At 43.1% G+C, this 19956-nt stretch overlaps 1 protein-coding gene across 5 annotated transcripts in view; it reads left to right on the forward strand.

Moving 5' to 3' along the window:
• Window positions 1–19956, forward strand: part of LOC111943427 (OX-2 membrane glycoprotein-like) — a 44102-nt gene that overhangs the window by 16479 nt on the left and 7667 nt on the right. The window contains exon 7 of one of the 5 annotated variants that reach the window (XR_015285124.1): window positions 18113–18206. The exons of 3 other annotated variants lie outside the window; for them this stretch is intronic. The gene's annotated coding sequence lies outside the window, so the exon portion shown is untranslated. Of the gene's footprint in view, window positions 1–12994; window positions 13319–18112; window positions 18207–19956 lie in introns of those variants that run through there. One more of the 5 variants, XR_015285125.1, reaches the window with a different exon arrangement.

Here is a 19956-nt window from a genome sequence, read left to right on the forward strand (position 1 = left end):
GGAGCTTCCTCTGTGTCTGAGATTAGGCCAAGAAAAGAGATACAAGAAAAAAGGAAAAAAAACAGTCCAGGGAATTTGTCTGCCTCAGCAAGCTAAAAACTAACAGCAAAGGAGAGCTCTGTCCCGCTGTCTGTCCGTGCTGCAGACAACACAGTCCAGGAACAGGATGTGGGGCAGTGAGGGCTCTTTCTCAACACGAACAATGCGCTTTTCCTTTCCCGCTTTGCTCTCAGAGCCAGCCTTAAAGGTGCAGAACTTAATATGTAACATAAACAAGGGGATTGGGGATACCAGTATCATAAAGTCACCCCAGGACAAGTTGCAAGGTGGGTTGTGCTGACAGAGCAGGGCAAGAACCAAACAGTGCAGGCTGAGGTGGTTCAGGCTGGGGCTGAGGTATGGTGGCAGTGTTAAGTGGCCTTAGAAAGAGTAGATTGGCCACCCTTAACTTCACAAAATGTTCACATCATTCTTCACAAAACATTTGCAGAACAGCATGTTTCCTCAGGGAAACCACAAGGCTGCTGCAAAATCCATAAAAGGTTGATTTTTTGTCTGTCAGCCTCATCATAGGAACCTGTCAAAATGTTTGCTTTAGTTTTCAAGTCACAGTGCATTGTTTAATTGCTACAGCTGTCTCCTGTCTTTGTGTGCTTTTATCCCAGACGTGCTCAAGGATGTCATTTCTCTGAATTGTCTTGAATTGTGCTGACATAAGGGACAGGAAGGTAAAGTGTCTGTGAGAGATAACAACTTCTACACATGCATCAGTGGGATGCACAGAGGGTTTTCAAACCACCAATACGCAGGGCCTATTTCAGAGGAATACAGGGTTCCGGTGAAAGATGGAATTTGAAAAAATAAATAAACAAAATGATCACTTCTGATCACACTGTGAATTATCCTTTTTTGCCTTCCCTCACCTACCACCCAGCCCAAGGCCAGACAGCTGCTCCAGCTGCTCTGAAGCAATGAATGCATGCTTGTGTTTTTTCCTTTATCCTTTTTTCACTCTTCACCAACCCATTAATTTTGCCTCTGCACATTGTTTCCAGTTTCCAAGTCTGAGAAGTAGGCTTGGGATGCTTCTGCGTGACTTTTACAAATCATATCATTCCCATGTGCCTGCCTGCTTCACTTCTGTGTCTCCCAGGTGCTGCTCTGATAACTAAAATGCTGTTTGCTTTGAAATCATAGTGGCAGCTGCTCTCAAAGGCTGCTGCACAACAAGATGTCAGGGAAGGAAGTTAAGCTAGAAGCTAAGAGGATGTGTGGTGGGGGTTTGCCTGGACTTTTTTTCTTTAAAATGTATTGAAGTTAGGGGCAGAATCAGCACATAACAAGAACTTGCATGTTGATGACCAGTATTTATTCATCCAGAAAGGCTTAAAAGTCTTTCAGTTTCAAGTTGAAAGTAATTAAATTGTTTTTTTAAGACCATATTTAGTGAGCATCCTGGGAGATGGTAATAAAGTGAATTTGGTGCTTTGAGTCACTCTGCCTGCAAGAAGGAAGTGTGGCCACCTGGACAGGCAAAACTGGGAAATAAAGAATAGGACTGTAGCTCCAGCCTTACTAATCGGGGTTTCCTAGAGGAAAAGGAGGAGACAAAGGATTAGTATTAGTAATTGCTAATTTCAGTCTAATAAATTATTTTTGGAAAACAATGTAGCTGAGTGTAGTTGCTGACAAAAGAAAGTTTCCTACTTCTCACTTGAAACAGAGGTTAAGCAGGCTGGTTCCTGCTGATAAAGTATGTATAAGCCAGATTGTCTGTTCTGGCAAGAGTTTGTTAATGCAATTTGATAAAGAAACACACAGTGAGAGAATGATTTATATTTTACTTTATCCATTCCTAAAGTGGTCCTGATTTCAACTTCTTTCCTCCTTATTTTGCCCTTCACTGTTCAGGCTTCCCTGATGTATTGTTCCACTTGGTCCTGGACATGTTCCTTCCTGATCACCTTCGTTCTTTGCAAAGGACTTGACCTGAAGCTATTTTTTTGCTTATGTGGACACACTTTCCATCTGATTTCCCTCTTTCCCTCTCTGGTACTCAAGTGTTCACAACAGCCACTCCATCAGTGAAAGGTGTTTCCATCTTCCTGAGTCACAGTAACCACAAAGGGAAAAAAGCTCCTTGAGGAGGCCAGGGAACTGGCCAGTTCAGAAATCTTGGCTCTCCCCTGGAGAGCTTCTCCCTAGGTGAGACACTTTCATGTCATGCAGAGAAAAAGTGTCACTCCCAGAGGCCCTAGAGTTGAACATGTTAATTTGTTACACCCCATTGGTTTCCCTCCCTTTCAATCCACCCCATACATGTATCCAAGTTTCCCCCGCCCCTCTCCTTCTCTAGAAATACCCCGGTTTCTCCCCTGTTTGAGGAGCTGCTGTTAGTGGCTCCCTTCACTGAGGGCCCTGCTACAATAAAGGCTATTTCTCAGTGGAATGCCATACAGCTCTCTAGTCTCTCGGCGTTGCCTGCACGCTGCCGCTGAGCTGAGATCACTCGCCGGGCAAGGGACGTGCCTGTGCCCCTGGGCAGTCCTTTTCAGGACAGCTTCTTCAGGGTAGTTGTGGCACCCCTGTCATCGACACCGCCGCGGCAGCTCCTGTGAAAGTTTGTCCTTGCTTCCAAACCACGAGGCAGCCCCTCAAGGAACGACAACATGGACACCAGTAGACAGACCTAGGGAAAATGTCCCTGCTCCTGTCTGTCTGCAGGAGCTACACAGAGCCCAGATCCTGGCCACACACTGCCTGGAGCTCATGTGGAGCCCACTGACGTGTTCACCTCCCTTGCTGGGCTGCATGATTGTCCTGTCAAAATGTACAGAAAAATAAAACGTGCAGCTGGGGGCCTGAGTAACATGGTCAATGCCTCAACGTGGAGGAAAAGGAAAGTGTACTCTCATCACTGTTATATGCTTTAAGTTTGATTCCTATTAAGCAGTGCTTATTTCAGCTAACAGACCCTATGTAGGGATGATAATTTTTGGCATTCTCTGGCATCCTTTATCATTTCACAGCCTGGGATAAGACAGCTCAGTTGGTCAGAGCATGGTGCTAATAAAACCAAGGTTAAGGGCTCGATACCCATATGGGCAGTTCATTTGAGAGTTGGATTTGATGACCCTTGTGGGGTGCCTTTCCACAACTCAGAATATTGTGTGATTATGTGATAATTTTGAAATTCACTCCGTAAGTCTTGTTTCTTTTCTGGACTAATTAACCAGGGAGTGAGAACTCTGTGATGATGAGAGCAGCACTAGGAAACCTTATTAGGCTTTGATGGAAGCACAAGAGAATACTTTCTTGGACAGCATGGAAGGCATAATGCCAGGAATGAGGTTAGAAAACTTGGGATGAGAGAAAGCTGGCTTGTTTCCCTGACAGCACTCAGTATCCCAGCATAGAGTGGTTGCACTGATGAGATGAGAGAGAGCTGTGTGTCCTGCTCTGCCTCCAAATGATGTGCCTGGCGTCAAGTAGCTACTTGTGCTGTTGTCTTCATGGAAGAACAGGATTGGAGTTGAGTCAAACCAAGGTAAATGTGTTCTGTTTGACCTGAATTGATGGTAAGATCTCAGATGAATTAATTATTCGGCAATGTTTTTGCACTTAGGTACATAGTGCTTCCTGGGATTGATATTTTAATTTTACAATTTTCAGGGAGTTTGACACAATGTTATTGTCAATAGGATAAGAGTCCTGTTGGCCAGGGTTGTTCTGTAGTGAACAGTTCCCCTCTCTCACTGCCCACAATACTCCCATCTCTTCCTAATTTGCAGCTGAGAGTCCTAGCTTCTAAACTGATTTGGGTACCAGAGAAGCTAAATCTTATTGCAGCATGCAGCAGTAATCATGAGCTGAGATCCTTTTCCCGTTTGCTTCACTGGAAAGAGGATTTGTTACTCTGCCTGCACTTCCCAGACATCTGGCTGCCTGTCAGAACTGCAGTGTTTGTACAGTGGCAGACTGGCTACATGAGCAACTGGAAAACTGAAATTGGAGAAACTTCGTTCCTTAAGTAGGTTGGCTGCTTCCTAGACGAAAGCTGAGTGTTCCCTGGAAGAGCAGAAATCCCAGTGCCAAGGAGGAATAAAGACACAAATTAATGAGGTTTACATAGGAGTTATTTAAATGGTGGTCTACCAAGAATGAGAAGCATTGAGGGGGAATCCCTCCAGTGTGGTCCTGTCCCCTACAAATCAGTAAGGGAGCAGAGCTAGCATGAAGCCCTGTGATGGACATACAGCATCAGGTTATAGAGGTTACTCAGCATGGCCTTGTCTAACTATCAAGGCTGAGGTTTTTGCCGCAGTTTCCCAGCTGGATTTCCTATTAAGTGCTTTTTGGGACTGTTCAGGGTCATGGGAAATCTGGACTCTGTGTCCCCAGACACATTTCTCTTTGTGCTGTGCAGACCAAATTTCTCTGAGAAATATTAATCTGATATTAAATTTGGAAAAGATCAAACTCCACTGTGTGTGGAGTTGTGCCTAACAGTCCATATAAAGAGCTTATTATGCCTTTATTTTTTTGTTACGTAAGTAGCACTTCCATCTATGGGAATAATCTCATTTCCAGTAGGAACTGTGTCTCTGCTGGCAACCCAGATATTTTCCCTCTCCCTTCTGACATCTTCCTTTCCATGTTAATCTAGCCAATAGAAAGAACCTAGGAGTAAAATTAACCCTAGAACACTGTCTGGGCACCCTGGAAAATTGTCATGCTAAGAACAGGGAAGACAGAGCCATTGAGAAAGATCAGATGTGGAAATTGTGTCCTGGGGTGACTTTATGATACGAGTATCCCCAGACACCCAGTTTTTGTTATATATTAAGTTCTGTACCTTTAAGATTAGCTCTGAGAGCTGGGGAAGCTGAAACTGCTGGAGGCGGATGGGAGTTTTTTCTCCTGGCCAATAACTAACCATTTCTGAGAACTGACAGTGGTTTTGACCATTGAAAAGAGAGATAAACTTGTCAACACCACCTTAAGATGTAAGCCTTGGAATTTCTGGCTCTCTTTGGTTTCTGAAGAGGTAACAGGGCTCCGGTTCAGCCTCCTCCCCCCACACCAGGCCGGACAAGGCCGCGGAGGGTGGGGTGGGGAGAAAAGCGGAGCCGGCCGGCCTGACTTGGTTTGCAGTTTCTGCTGCTGAACTGAAACCTGACACCATCAACATCTGCAGCTTTTCTAAGACTTTAACTGTTTTACTACCTGGATGAGACTTGCACATTAATCCTTTTTTCCCAGAGAGAGGGGAAGAGAGAGAGAGGGAGTGAGTAACATGTAAGGAGACACTATAAACTATCTAAGACAGTGAAGAAAGGAATTAAGTTTCAGAGGGGGAAGAGGAATAAGGAGATGCTTTAATAAGCTGAAATATTTTTCTGTTAAAGCTATGGAGATGGGCAGTAGTGTTCTGAAAAAAACTCTTATTAATTCATGACAGTATATTGGGAGGAATGGAGTGTTTCAAAGTGTAGATTTTGAGCAAAAGGTAGAGTAATTGTGATCCTGTGAGATGCTGGAACAGGGGGGGAGAAGTAAAAGTTGAAGATTTGTGGCCTTTAAGAGGCAAAGAGAAAACTTCTGTTTCCAGAGATGTACACAAAAACAGATGAAGAGAACTTTTGCCTTTGAATACCTCATCCTTAAAAATGACGTCCCTAGACTCATAGCCCATAACACACCTCAGAGTGATGTGAAATGGGAGGAGAGAACTGATGGCAGAGTTTCCAGGCAGCTGGCATCAGAGAAATAGAAAGCTATGAAGAAAATAGTTTTCTTGTGAAAAACTCCATAGATTAGCAGAAGAAGACTTCTTTTTCTCTACAAAGACTGATGAAAGGACTATAGCAAGAATTGGGACTGTTTTAACCACCAAAGGTTTCTTTTTTGTCTCTATGTTGTCATGTGAACAAGGGAATGGTTGGGTAGTGGGGGGAAGAAAGGGTTTCTGGAGGTTTTATTCTGGTTTCTTATTCTTGTAGTTTTTGTTAATAAACTTTCTTTGTTCCTTTTAAGTTTTAAGCCTGTTTTGCTCTTGTTCTAATCCATATCTCACAGCAAGAAATAAGTAGGTTTTCTAGTGATTTTTTAGTTACTGCTTTAAAACCATGACAAATTGTAAATGGTTTACAGAAGCAGCTAACTAAATCAACTGGAAGACATTTCTGTTTTCCTAGAAACAATAATCAGGATGTTTTCCCCTTGTGTTTAAAATGAGGTTTCTGCAGGAAGGTCTTCCCTTCTCAAATTTTTCTGTATTAATTGAAAAGTTGGTATTTTAATATAAGTTTCAAAAAAAGTAGGGTTTCATTAGTATTTATGCTAGGAGTCTTCACATTCTAGGAAGAGAAAACTGATGTGACAGAAATAAAGGGCCTGTGTGTATCCCGTTCCCACCTTGCTGTGTGCTTGCTGTGTCCTTGGGTCCTGCTCTCTGGGCGCATTGAGTCCAGGTTGTCCAGGTTACCTTGTCCTCCAGAAAGGAAAATGTCTGATTTTGCATTACATAACAGAAATTTTAATCTTTCCTAGTAGGCATTAGAGAAATACTCAGACCACTGTGTCCACTGGGAGGAAAATATATAAAAAAAAACACAGTACAGTTTTTCTCAGGAAAAAAAAATTCAGGAGAAATATCTGGATCAGCAGCCTTTGTCTGTGTGGGAGATTTCAACTTCCCAGACATCATCTGGAAATACCATACTGATGTGACAAGTCTGGGAAATTCCAGTAGTTTGTTGAAGAGAACTGCTTGACTCAGTGAGCCAACTAGGAAAAGATGCCCTCCTAAACTTATTTGGAACTAAAGAAGGACTCAAGGGGAATGTGGCAATAGGTGACTGTCTGGCCACAGTGATCACAGAATGGTTTCAAATTGCTACAGAAAGTGTTTAAAATTGTCACTATAATGAGAAAAAAGAAGGACATCAGAATTTCTACCCTGGACTTCAGGCGAGCAAACTTTAAGCTATTCAGGAGTTATTTAGCAGAGTCCCCTGGGAATCTGCTTTAGGGGACTTGGGGGTCCACAACTGCTGATCAGTTTTCAACAGCTGCCTTTTAGAGGCACAGGACCAGACAAATCCACTGTGCTGTAAGTCAAATAAGCGGGGAAGGAGACCAGCTTGGCTGAACATGGAACTCTGTCGGAAAAAGAAATGGCACAATCTTTGGAAGCAAGGTCAGGCTTCATAGGAAGATTACAGAACTCTAGTTTGCACATGCAGAGAGAAGACATGTAAGGCCAAAGCTGAACTAGAATTGAAACTGGCCAGTGTTAGGTCAGATGACAAAATAGGCTTTTTTAAAGTATGTTAGTAGAACAAGTAAGTCTCAGGAAAACATTGAACCACTACTTGCTGAAGATAAATAGGGATGAAGGAAAAGGGAAGGTGTTCAATGGGGATTTTTGCCTCAGTCCCTTGCATTGCCTGGTCCCCTGAGTCAGAGGACTATGGCTGTAGGAACAATGACTTTTCATTTGTGGACGCTGAAATTGCAAGGAGTCGGTTGCATAAGCTGAATATTCATAAACCCATGGGGCTTGATGGAAGTCATCCCAGAGTTTTGAAGAAGATGAGTATGTTATGACAGGACCCCTCTAGATTATCTCCCAGAGATCTCAGGAGTCTGGGCAGATGGCTTCTGACTGGAAGCTAGACAGTGTTATTCCAATTTAAAAGAAGGATGTGAGGGAAGACTTAGGAAAGTACAGTCCTGTCTGTACCTGGAAAAATGATGGAGAAGACCATACTGCATACTATTGAAAGTCATTTAAAGAACAATGCAATAATCAGGCACAGTCACCATGGGTTCACAAAGGGAAAGTCCTGTTGAACTGATTTGATATCTTTCTGTGAGGTTACATACCTAGTGGATAAAACAAAGGCAATGGAGGTAGTTTTTGTAGATTTTAGGTTTTTGATACTATCCCTCATGGCATCCTTTTGGACAAGCTGTCCAGCTGTAGGATGAGCAGGTGTTGGGTGAAGATCTGGCTCAGCAAGGTTCAAAGGGCTGTAGTGAATGGTACATCTGGCTGGTGACCAGTCACAGCAGTGTTCCTCAAGACTCAGTTCTAGGGCCAATTCTCTTTATTGCATTTATCCGTGATCTGGATTCTTTATTGTACTTATCGATGGTCTGGATGCAGGAGTTGAATGAACCAATAGCGGCTCTGCTGGTGATACAAAACTGCAAAATGCCATTAACTCACTCAAGGAAGAAGAGGCATTACAGAGGATCTAGACAGATTGGAGCATTGGGCAATGATTAATGGGATGAAATTTAACAATTCCAAATACCAGATTCTGCACCTGGAATGGAGTAACACCAGGTGCCAGTGTAAGTGGGGAGAGGGATGGCTGGAGGGCAGCCCTGCAGAAGATCTGGGGTGCTGGTTTGCAGCCAGCTCACTATGAGCCACCATTGTGCCCAGGCAGCCAAGAGAGCAAACCCCACCCTTGGGTGCATCAAACACAATCAGTAAAAAAATGGATTATCCCACTGTATTCACCATTGGTGCAGCCTCACCTGGAGTTCTGTGTGCAGTTCTGGTCCCCACACTTTAAGAAGGGTGTTTGGCTACTTGAATGCATCTAGAGGAGGCAACAAAACTGGTGGAAGGGATGTAAAGTACATCCTATGAGGAGCAGCTAATTTTTGTCTAGCTTGGAGGAAAGGAGGATGAGAGGGGACCTCGTAGCTCTCTCTACACCTCCCAGAGGAGAGGAAGGGGAGAGAGAGGTGCTGATCTCTTCTCCTTTATATCCAGTCAGAGGACAGTGGTTGAAAGCTGCTCCAGAGAAGATGTAGACAGGACATCAGGAAGTATCTCTTTATTGAGGAAGAGGTCAGATTCTGCAACAGGTTCCCTAGACTGGCGATCGATGCCCCAAACCTGGCAGTGTTTGAGGCATTTGGGGAAATGTCCTTAACACCATGCTTTTATTTTCAATGAGCCCTGAATTGGTCGGGCAGTTGGACTAGATGATCATTGTAGATCCTTTCCAGCTGAACTATACTGTTCTACTATTTTCTGTGCAGAAAGTTGTTCTACATCCATATTCCCAATGGACTTCAGCATCTAATTTGGGAAGTTACGTTCAGTTCTCCAGCAAAAGTAAAGGAAAAATGACAGCTTCAATAAATCTGGAGCTGCTATTATTAAACGAATCTTTCAAGAAAGATTGTCAAATTGATAGATTACAGGAAACTCCAAAGAAAGTCTGCATTTAAGTAGGTCCCAAGGAGGAGGCAAATCCGTGAATACCAGTGTTTTGCCAAAGTTAGCTACAAGCGTGTACCTGTCTCTGCAACTAGTAACCATCTTCCCATTACTGTACATTGTCATCAAGTATTTATTTAAACAAAATATAAACAACTTATTTCTATTTACATAGCTGTCAAACCAGCAGCCTTCCATTTCCAGGAATGGAAGAGGGACCAGTCCATGTTTGGAGTCCCTTGTACCCTTCACACAGTCTGCTGGAGGGCTGGTGAAGCAGAATATTAATTGGAGAGAGATCTGACATTGCAAATGTAAACCCTGGTGTCTTTGGCTTGCAGCAGATTAGCAATAGAGTGCCAGGGTCCCCAGACTGACTAGATTTGTTATTGTCCCCTCCTTATCAGCTACAGCATAGAAGAAGAGGCAGAGGGCATTGCTTCTCTTGCTGAAAGATGTTATCTTACCCTCTAGACCACCCATAGCTCCTATAAGAGCACATGCACTACATGTATTGCCTATTAACATCTTAGCTCAAGGGATAAAGGCTTGTGATGAGGATTCAAGCCTCAGCCCTCTTGATAGGGTATTTCATGTAGAGCCTGTGGTTGCAGGGCACAAAGTCTCCTTTTCTTATTCGGTGAGAATTCTGAGACCTTTGATGTGGAGTAAATTTTTCTGCTGTGAATTATGCTCATTAATTACTGGCATGTGAAACAGCTGCATGTATAAAACCACCATTTTGTGGTTTTACCTTACCTGGATCTATTGTTCAGCTCATACAAAGATGGGTGGAAGGCACTGATGGGTGTTACACTGTAGTATTGCAGAATAGGTGTGCAGTATGGTTTGCACCAGGTTTCAAAGGTACTAAGTGGACCCTACATGACTGCATTCATTAATTTTCCCAATATAAATAATTTTTGAAGACTTTGGCTCTTAGCTGTAATCCTGGAGGAACTCCAGCTGAAGATATAATCTCTCACAAGCAAATAAATAATGCAAAACCTTGAACAGCTTGAAGCAAACATTGCAATAGCAGTTCTTCCACCTGAAGGCTGAAATTCCAACATACCATGAAGGTAAGTGAATTAATTTTAAATTACAGGATTTGTATATAGTCTTGGCTTATATAGATAGTATATATTTATACACAGACACACACAAGATAGATATATATATAGTGTATGTATTTGTGTATATAGTCTTGAATTTAAAATTGAGCAGCCAACTAGTTGGAGCCTCAAGCAGTACATAACACTTACAGAGCCTTTACTCACTCTTTTAGCAAACTGGAAATTCTTAAGAAGCTTGCATGGAAAAAAATGTGCATGTGCTAGCTGAGACAGAGCAATAGCTCCTTCTAAATGAAAAGATGTAGGTAAGACAGAACTATGTGGCTCTGCCATCCAGAGGGGACTGGACAAGCTTGAGAAGTTGCCCATGAGAACCTCATAAGGTTTAACAAGAGCAAGTGCAAGGTGCTACACCTGTGTTGGGGCAACCCCTGGTATTGAAACAGGGCATAAACAGATGGAGAGCAACTCTGCCAAGAAGGACTTGGGGATGTTGGTGGATGAGAGGTTGGATATGAGCTGGCAATGAGCACTTGGCAGCCCAGAAAGCCAGACATGTCCTGAGCTGCATCCAAAGCAGCATGGCCAGCAGGGTGAGGGAGGTGATTCTGCCCCTCTGCCTCGCTCTGCTCAGACCCCACCTGCAATGCATCCAGCCCTGGGGTCCCAGCACAGGAACATGTGCAACATGAGCAAGTCCAGAGAAGGGACACAAATATGATTAAAGGGATGGAGTACCTCTCCTATGAGGAAAGGCTGAGAGAATTTGGCTTGTTCAGCCTGGAGAAGAGGTGGCTCTAGGAAAATCTTACTGTGGCCTTTCAATACCTGCATGTGAACCCTCAAGAAAGATGGAGAGGGCCCTTTTACAAGGGCAGGTAGTGATAACACAAGGGATATAGGCTCCAAACTGTAAGAGGGTAGGTTTAGATTAGATATTAGGAAGAAATTCTTTACTGTGAGGGCAATAGTTGTGGATGCCCCATCCCAGGAAGTGTTCAAGGCCAGATTGGATAGGGCCCTGGGCAACCTGGTCTCTGGTGGAAGGTGTCCCTGCCCATGGCAGAGGGGTTGGAACAATATTATCTATAAGGCCCCTTCCAACTCAAGCTGTTCTATGATTTCTTTGCCCTTGCTTCAACTCAGCTACCCAGGAGAATTTTCTCACCTATTAGCTAGAAATATGTTGACCTGAGAGATTTAAGTTATTGAAATATTTTGTGATGTTAGGATAAGATTGGTGATATGTTCCATCTTGAAGAGCCACAAACAATGTCTTTCTTTTTATGAGAATGCATACTTGGGCTGCCAAATGTGTAACCTGCCATTCTGACATGATAAGAGGACATCCAATCTTACAGATGTCAGGGCCAGTAAAAATAACCAACAAAGTATGTGGAACTGAAATATAATGCTCTTCATGAAAATAGAAAAGCTTCACTAAAACAAAACAAAATTTATGTATCAAAACTTTCTGAAATGTTCTGCAAGCCTTTATATCCTTTTCCTTGCTGAATTAGTAAAGTCCAGGATAAATTCTTCATTTCTATTTACATTAACATGTTTAGCAAAACCTCTGCTAGCTCTCCCCAGCTCCTCCTAGTTTGCTAGCTGGCATCTATTTAAGGCCAAAAATAATTCATTATATGGGTAGCATTTCTGGACTGACCCAGTCTGAAGCTGAGTGAAATCAGCAAAGAGATACCCACTTCTATACCCTATTTAAAGCAGTCAGTGTTTTAAAGACAAAACTCCCCTGTATTCCCAAAAATGTGTAAGTAGCTTAATTGTCTGGGAACTGGGGACTTCCTCAAAATCGTGCTCAGAATATCCAAGTCTGGGTGTTAGGTAGCAAGCAAATGCATTTACTTTCGGCTGCAACTTCCTTAGTTTCCTGGACTTGCTCGGACCAGAATTTGTCCAGTGATGCCACAAAATACTCTGTGAGGCCGAAAATATGATTTGGGGAGCTGAAGTGGAAGTCTGCTGTCCTCATGGTGCTGTTACAAAGTAGTTCATGGAGGGCAACAGGAAAGGCAATGTTTTTTCTAAGTGGATGAACCATAATTTTGGTTTCTTTATTGGTAAGCCTAACGGGAATAGGCAACAAGGAACGGACAGCAAGCAAAACACAGGAAAAGAGTGTGGGAATTCCTCTTCTACACTGACTGTTTGAAGCATGAAGAATGGAAAAGACACATACCCTTGAATCAAGAAGAGGAAAGAAGATCCTAAAAGAAATGTGTTGCCCAGATAACAGGATAAGTAACAGGGACACCAGCATTATCCCCTTGTTTAAATGGAAAGTATGAAATTGTAAAATGAAAAGTTTATGCACGTAATTTGAATTTGGCCTTCTTGGGTGGACTGAATGAGCATAGCCTCAACCTACATTTTTCCATGGGGCTCTCCCACATCTGATGACTGGACAGCACTCATTTCAGTGGCTTTCACTGCTCTAAGTGTTCTATGTCAGTAGTTCAGTGGTCCATCACTTCCTGTGACCTTCTCCTCTCTCCTGAAGAAGAGGAGGGCATGGATATGCAGAGTCCTCAGGAGTTTCATGGGAGCCTGGGGGTGGTGGGCATTGGGCCTTGGCAGAGGGTCAGGAAATGAATAACCTGCAAGTGGGTTGTAAGAGCTTCCCACCTTTGTCTTCTCTTTCTTTAAGGAATATGAATCATCATGGAGTCAGACAATGATTTTACAGTGATGGCAGAATAATGATGGCAGATATCTTTGCCTATCAGAAAAGGCCCATTTGACTCATCGTGTCATTTCTTAACCAAGGCAACCACTTCTGAAGCAACTTCTGGTATGGTAAGGGGCTAGCTGATTTCTAGTATGTGTCAAGGCAAGCCACACATTAATTAAACCTGCCTTTTCAAATGAAGAGAATAAACCACCTATTCAGACATGGAGGAAATTAAATTTTACAGTCTTGCAGAAATGTGTTTTATTCTTTTTAAATAAAAAAAAAAACCTATCTGAAAAAGAGGTATTTTTTCATGGGGTCATTTTTTCCTGAACATTTCCATCAACATTTTAGGAGAATTTAGGAGGAGACAAACTCTGTAAAGCTTTCCTATGGAAAAAAAGTAAAGGAATCATTTAAGATGACTGCAATAAACATTACAGGTATGTACCACTGACCTGAGCCACAGTGTAAACTACTGAACAAAGTTGTCAAATACCTTCTGTGTTTCCTTAGATAAAATAGCTGTTTTCATACACCTGATAAATTTATTTTCTCCCCTTTCTAAAGTGGTTGGAGCCAGTTTGGCACATTGCAAGTCCAAACAGAATTCCAGAGGTTGGCGTGTGGTTGTGGCCTGGCTATGCCCATGTTGACCCCTTCCTGCCTTGCTGGGGACACTTGCCCTTCTGCACTTCCCTTCTCTTTCTGTGGCTGTTGACAGAGACTGAGCCTGTGGCCTAGACATAGCAAAGAAATTATGAAATGACACAGACACTTACGTGTCTTTGAAAATTATATGTTGCTCTCTGTGTCTCAAACCCTGACAATAGTCCTTCATCCACTACAAATATAGCCTTCTGCCAGGAACAAAACTTCATTTGCAATAAATTCAGGGAAAACAAGATGACGTGGTAGGAGAAATTTTTTATTTTTTTTTTCAGGAAGGACATTAAACCCTCTGTTTTCTCTCTGAAGAGCTGTGTTGTGCCTGCTCATTATTCCAAAAAATCTTGCAAGCTCTGGACAGTCTCAAAAGGAACTAAGATTGTTTATTTCTCCTTATCATAGACTTTCCACTCTGGACAGGACCACAACACAGTCATCATTTTTAAGAAGAAAACCAGAACTTTGTCACTTAGATCTGGGGTTTTTTTTGAAGACTTGCCAGGGGCCAATTGCTCCCTTCTGCTCTAAGGCTGCCCATTCTGTATTGTCAATGTAGGCTGCTTCACTTGTTTCTGTGGGTTTTGTGACCCCCGAGTGGGTTTGGAACAAATGAAAACTTGCATTAGAGCTGTGTGCCAGATCAGATAACCTAATGAGAGCTCCCAAGTCTTCCTGTGAGCTTTACCTTTCTTTAACCTCAGGCACACTGCCTGAGATGGACCCATAAAGCACTGCTGCTTTTGCTTTCTAACAACAAGCAGGCATAAGCTCAGGGGGGAAAAATGCAATGTGCGGATGGGGGATGAATATTTTAGCTTGGCTGATTGCAAAGGTCATCTCTAAATGAATGTTTCTGACTGTCTGCTGCACTTTGTCTTTGGAAATGTGGATGTCCCAATCCGTCACCAATGACTGAAGCTCTGTAAGAAAGAAAAATACTCAAAGGTCAAGATGGCTTCTCAGTATGTGCAATTTTCTTCATGGTAACTATAATGGAATGGTTGGTGTAGTAATGGCATTCAAGTGATGCTGGGAGTATGTATGTTAATATACAATTTTTAAAACAAGTCTATCTGTATTTAAGTAACAGACTAATCTACTAGAGAGTATATCTACTATTTCAGAATGCCAAAATAAAACAAAAATGATTAACACCTAAAAAAAATCTAACCCCATGCAACTAGTAAACAAAGGTACAGCTTTTTACAAAAAAACAGCAGCTAGCAAAAAAATATAAAATTATTTATAAAAATAAATGTGAGAATTCTAGGGAAATTTGTTTTAGATAACTTGTTAAAAAAAATCAGGATGTATTTTGAATAGTCTCCCTTTCCCTTGATGTAGGTATTTCAGTTCTCTGGAAGCCTGTAATAGGTCATGCTTGTTTTCTGTTCTTTGGGACAAAAGTAATATTTAAGTGCAATAACTGTTTTTTCTGGCTCTGGAAAGCTATACTTGCTAGGGTAAGGCATTTTATAAGGATTAAAATAGTAAATGCAGTGATGAAATTTCCACACTGCAGTCCTCCTCAGTTCAGATCCCAGGTGCACACTGCCAAATACAGGGTTGGCTGCTGTGGGGGTTTGATACTGGCTAGATGCTAGGCACCCACGAAAAACCATTCACTCATTCTCTTCTGCTGTTGCTGAGTGGAGGAGAGGGAAAGAAAAAATCTGAAACACTCATGGGGTGAGATAAGGTTTAGGAGAATACACTTTAAGGGCAAAACAGGCTCAAAACTTAAAAGGTATAAAGAAAAATTTATTAATAGAATTAGAAGAGAATAATAAGAACTGACATAAACCTTTAGAACACCTTTCCCCCCACCCTCCAGCCTTTCTTTCCTACCAACAGCGCAGGGAAACAAAACATTACGTTTTTAGTCAGTTTGTCACTTCGGAAAATCTTTCTTCAGCTCGCTTAGGGAGAGGACTCTCTTCTGCTATGCCATGGGGTATTTCCCTCAGGAGATAGTTCTCTGTAAACTTCTCCAGCCTGGTTCTGATTTTCATAAGTCACAGTCCTGCCTGACCTGCTGTAGTGTGAGTCCCTCCCATGGGCAAAGCAGTCTTCCCACACCTGTTTGCGTGGGTCATTTAGTTCATGGGGTGTATTCTTTAAAGGATAGTGTGGAAGCAAGGGTCCTTTTCCTCTATCCTTGGAAGCAAGGGTCTTCTCTCTCTGTTCAAGCATCTCACCAGGTCACAGCTTCTCAATATCCACCCACTCCTGTGAAAGCGCCTTTTTCTCACAGGCTGCAGGTAGGCCTCTACATCCCCCCCGGTGCACTTCATGAATTACAGTGAAACAGTTTGTTGCATTACAGTTCTCACCACAGCTTGCAGAAGCATCTCAGTTCCAACAACCAGAGCACCTCCCCCCCACTCCCTCCTTCTCACTTCCCTTAGTGTCACCATGTTGTTCCCTTCAAGTGTCTTTTCCTTTTCTCTGACTGGGGAGAAAGTGGTGTCCATAGATTCATTTGTTCTCAAGTTCTATCAGTTGAAAAGTTTTCACTGAGTTCACAGTGCTGAAAGGTGGATCCTGCCTGGGCTCTGCACTGGGGAATTGCTCGCCATGCCCCTCGCTGCTGGCCATGTGGTCTCTCTGGCACCGCGCAGGCCACACCGCAGCCCTTGCCTTTCTGTCTGCAGCACGGCTGGCTAAAAGCAGCTAAATAATTAAAGATCATTGCAAGGCATGCCGAGATGGCAGCAGCTGCGCAATCTCGGCTGCGCCACCCCAGACGTGCAGTCCTGGCCTCACCACCTTGGCCTGGCCGCCACTCCCAGCGCTGCCATGGCCCCTCAGCCACACCTCGGAGGAGGAAAGAGGGCTTGCACGCTTTTTTGCCTTCTTGAACATGTCATCACAGAGGCGTTGCTAACTTCTCTGATTGAGCCAGCCAATATGTCCATCGTCAGAGCCTTCAGGGATTGGCTGTGCTGGACAGAGTAGAAGTTTTGAGGAGCTTCTCTCTCAGAAGCTGCCTCTGGCTTCCCCAGCCCCACTGAAAAGCAGGTTGTGCTGTAACACAGCTACTCTTTCCATGCTTGCACTGATCTGCTGGGTGTAGTAAAATTCCCTTCCTCCCTTGTCTACCCTCCTTCATTTCTGCAATTCATGCAAGAGAGATGGCTGACCTGGTGTTCTCCTGACTTCATGGACATCACTCTTTGATAGTTCTTCCAGCAGCCCTGTCTTAGCTAAGGAAGAAGGCGAAAAGTAGAAGTTCAGGATTTAGTCTTCAATTTTCCTTTGCTCTCTGTAGTGATGGATGAGGGTTTCTAATGGTTGCCTTTCAGTGATTTTAACAGAGCTGGTCTCACAGTAAATCATGCCATGGAATTTAACATTCTTGCCCCCACATATTTTAAGGAAGTTGTCCTCTTCCATGATGGAAAGAGGTTAGTTCTAGACACAACAGCTTGTGTTATATGTCTGCTACCCTCAAATGCTCTCTGCTTTAGACCAATATGAAAGTATAAAAATACTCTTTTTCTTCCTTCTTCTTTCTGGTTCATTTACCAAGACCCCTCAGAAGGTCCCAGAAAATGGTCAGGCTAAGCAGAATCAATTTTTTTCTGTGTAGCAGAAGAGAAAATTTGGACTCAACCTCTTGCCACCACTAACTGTTATACTCATTTCATTTGATATGAAAACTAATGTCAGACCCTGAAGGGGAAGGTAGCGCCCTACTTTTCCTGTTTACCCAGAAATCTGGTAGCTTGCTTCAGATGCCACAGGGATCAGAGGGCACCTATGGTCTGGCCTGAAATTTTTTATGCACAGAAATGTTGAATTCCCTTTTGCTGACACCTTGATGTTAGGAACAAAGGTGTCGTTCCGATTGGGAACGGCTATAAAGAACGACATAAACTCTCAAGGGAGTTTCAACACGAGAATTCTCCGGTTTATTGCTTCAGGCTGTTTTATAGACTGGTACATGGAAAGTACAGAAAAGAAACTCTTATTGGTTAACAAAGTGCTACATCACCATCATTGGTCAGGGGCACTCTGCCCCCCTGACTTTCTCCTGCAAGGGAAACAAGAGGACAGACAAACAGCACCTGGCAGTTGTTTTCTGTCTCTGAGGATTGTTTTGAAATCCTCCTATGAAATTCTCAGGCTAGCTTCTCAGGCAGGATTGAGAGGCCATGGGCTTGCAGCCTGCTCCAAAGCTAGCATCCATACAAAGGCAGCAGCTCTGTTCACCTGCACTGCAGTATGGTGGGTGCCAGATCTTGCACTGGGACCTTTCTTGTGTTACCTGCTCACTGCTCTGAGCTCTTGACATCAGCCCTGTAGCTTCAGTTGCTTCCAATCCTCTGTGTTTGAAGGGCTGAGACAAAGGATCTTTGCTCAAAAGGTACCTTCTGCTGTGGTTCATGGTGGCTTTGTTTCCTGCTTGGTTTTTTTCCATAGCTGTAGCAGGACACCGCGCACACATTAACACAGGTTGAGGATCTTCAGTCCTGGATCTAGACCCAAAGGATGTCAGACACAGCATACAGATCAGGTGAGCAGATCTCAGACCTGCCTTAATTGATCTAGGTGGATGTTTTTTACAGCAGTTGGAAAGGAAGCTTGCAGAAGAAGGAAAATAAGTGCATGACAGCAGATGAAAATAACTTGTGTTCTTGGTACAGCTCATAGCAAGGTCACTGCGTCCCTACTCTGTGGTGGGAAGGCTTCCTTCACAATCAAGGAGTGAATCAGCCAATGATGATGATGTTGTGGTTCATCCAATGCCCACATAACTATGATACACACAAATTCTGAGATACGATTCATCATTTTCCCTTGGGTCTTGGTGGAGCTCTTGGTGCCTGGCTCAGAGAAAATATTCCACTGTAATTGTCTGCAATAGGTGGAATGAATCCCACACCAGAGCTGGGCTCCAGGGAGAAGATGACAAAGTCACATTTAAGACACTTGGTTACATCCCATGTGACAAACAACACTTTATTTTATGTTGGATTAGTTGCCCCTGGAGGAGGAACAAACTCTGGGGAGAGACAAGAGTGTTTTGAAATACTGTATCTATTAGAAACAAATCTGGCTGGGAGTAGAAAATGTGGAGAGAATAAATTCAAAGGAAACATGTTATTTTGAGAAAGTCTAAAGAAGTCAATTAGTTTGACAGCTGGTTTGGGACAGCCAAGAAGAAGCAAGCCTTGCAGATAAGACAACCTAATTAGCAGATTGCAAGGAGGGATTGGGGCCTGTGGCAATTGGAGAGTCACCAAAACAAAAGATGTTCTGCTCCCTGCCTTGGCTTCATGTGGCCAGGCACATCCAGGGTCCAGGCAGGGATGGGGCAGGGGACAACTTTCATCCTTGTAGGGAATTCCTCTGGGTCCATAAAGGCAGGAGATAACAGAGATAGTACTAATAAGAATCTTGTTCTGTTTCTGTTTGGAATATAATTTTTGGATTATAAGGCTTCTGACTGTCACCAAAATGATGAAAAAGCAGAAGCTTAGAGAAAATATTTGAAAATGGATAAATATAGTAAAATGTTTTTGATGTTTCTTAGTTAAGCAAAGGAGAGTTTTTCTGGCTAAAAATGCAAATAAAAAATATACCTCAGCTGGTAATGCTGTAAACTGATCAGAGTAAAGATGTTTAGCCCTAAAATTTTCACAGTTTTGTGGAATTTTCTCTCTGGACACATAGCACTGCAGCAAAAAGAGCAAAAGGTTGAGCAATTAAGGATATAATATAAGTCCCTGTGAGGGCTTTGTCTTATTTTTAATCAGTGAAAATCACTTTCAGCTGGTGGCATGTCAACCTGTCTTACAGAGAAGCACCTGCTCTTCCCTAAGGTGAGCTGGCTCTGTTCAGACATCACCACCATGCCACAGTTCAGTGGCATCTCAAAACAGGAGCTATGATTTCTTCTAGCAGAGCAAGACAACTAAGCAATACCAAAGAACACCCAAAATATCACCTTCAAGTAAAAAAGAGGAAATAAATTCGAGGGCTGTTGAGTGTAGAGGGTTGTGCCTATGCTTTAATGAGCTCAAATGAAGTTAGGAGCACAGTTCTGCAGGCTCGGCTCCAGCCGGGGCCTGAGGGGAGCATGAGGGGTCCCTCTCGCATGGAAGAATGCCACAATGCTGCTCAATCCTTGCCGCTTCTTGCCATCTAGTGGCTTGACAAAGCGCCAGTCCTAGGCCTCCCAGCTCATGTCTTTAAAACTCTCATCAGAAGAGAGGTGGGGTGCTGCATGCCCAGGGGAAAGGAACACTGAGAAGCGGGTTCTG

This window comes from Cyanistes caeruleus, chromosome 3 (genome assembly GCF_971803275.1).
Source record: "Cyanistes caeruleus chromosome 3, bCyaCae1.hap1.1, whole genome shotgun sequence".
Taxonomy (NCBI): Eukaryota; Metazoa; Chordata; class Aves; order Passeriformes; family Paridae; genus Cyanistes; species Cyanistes caeruleus.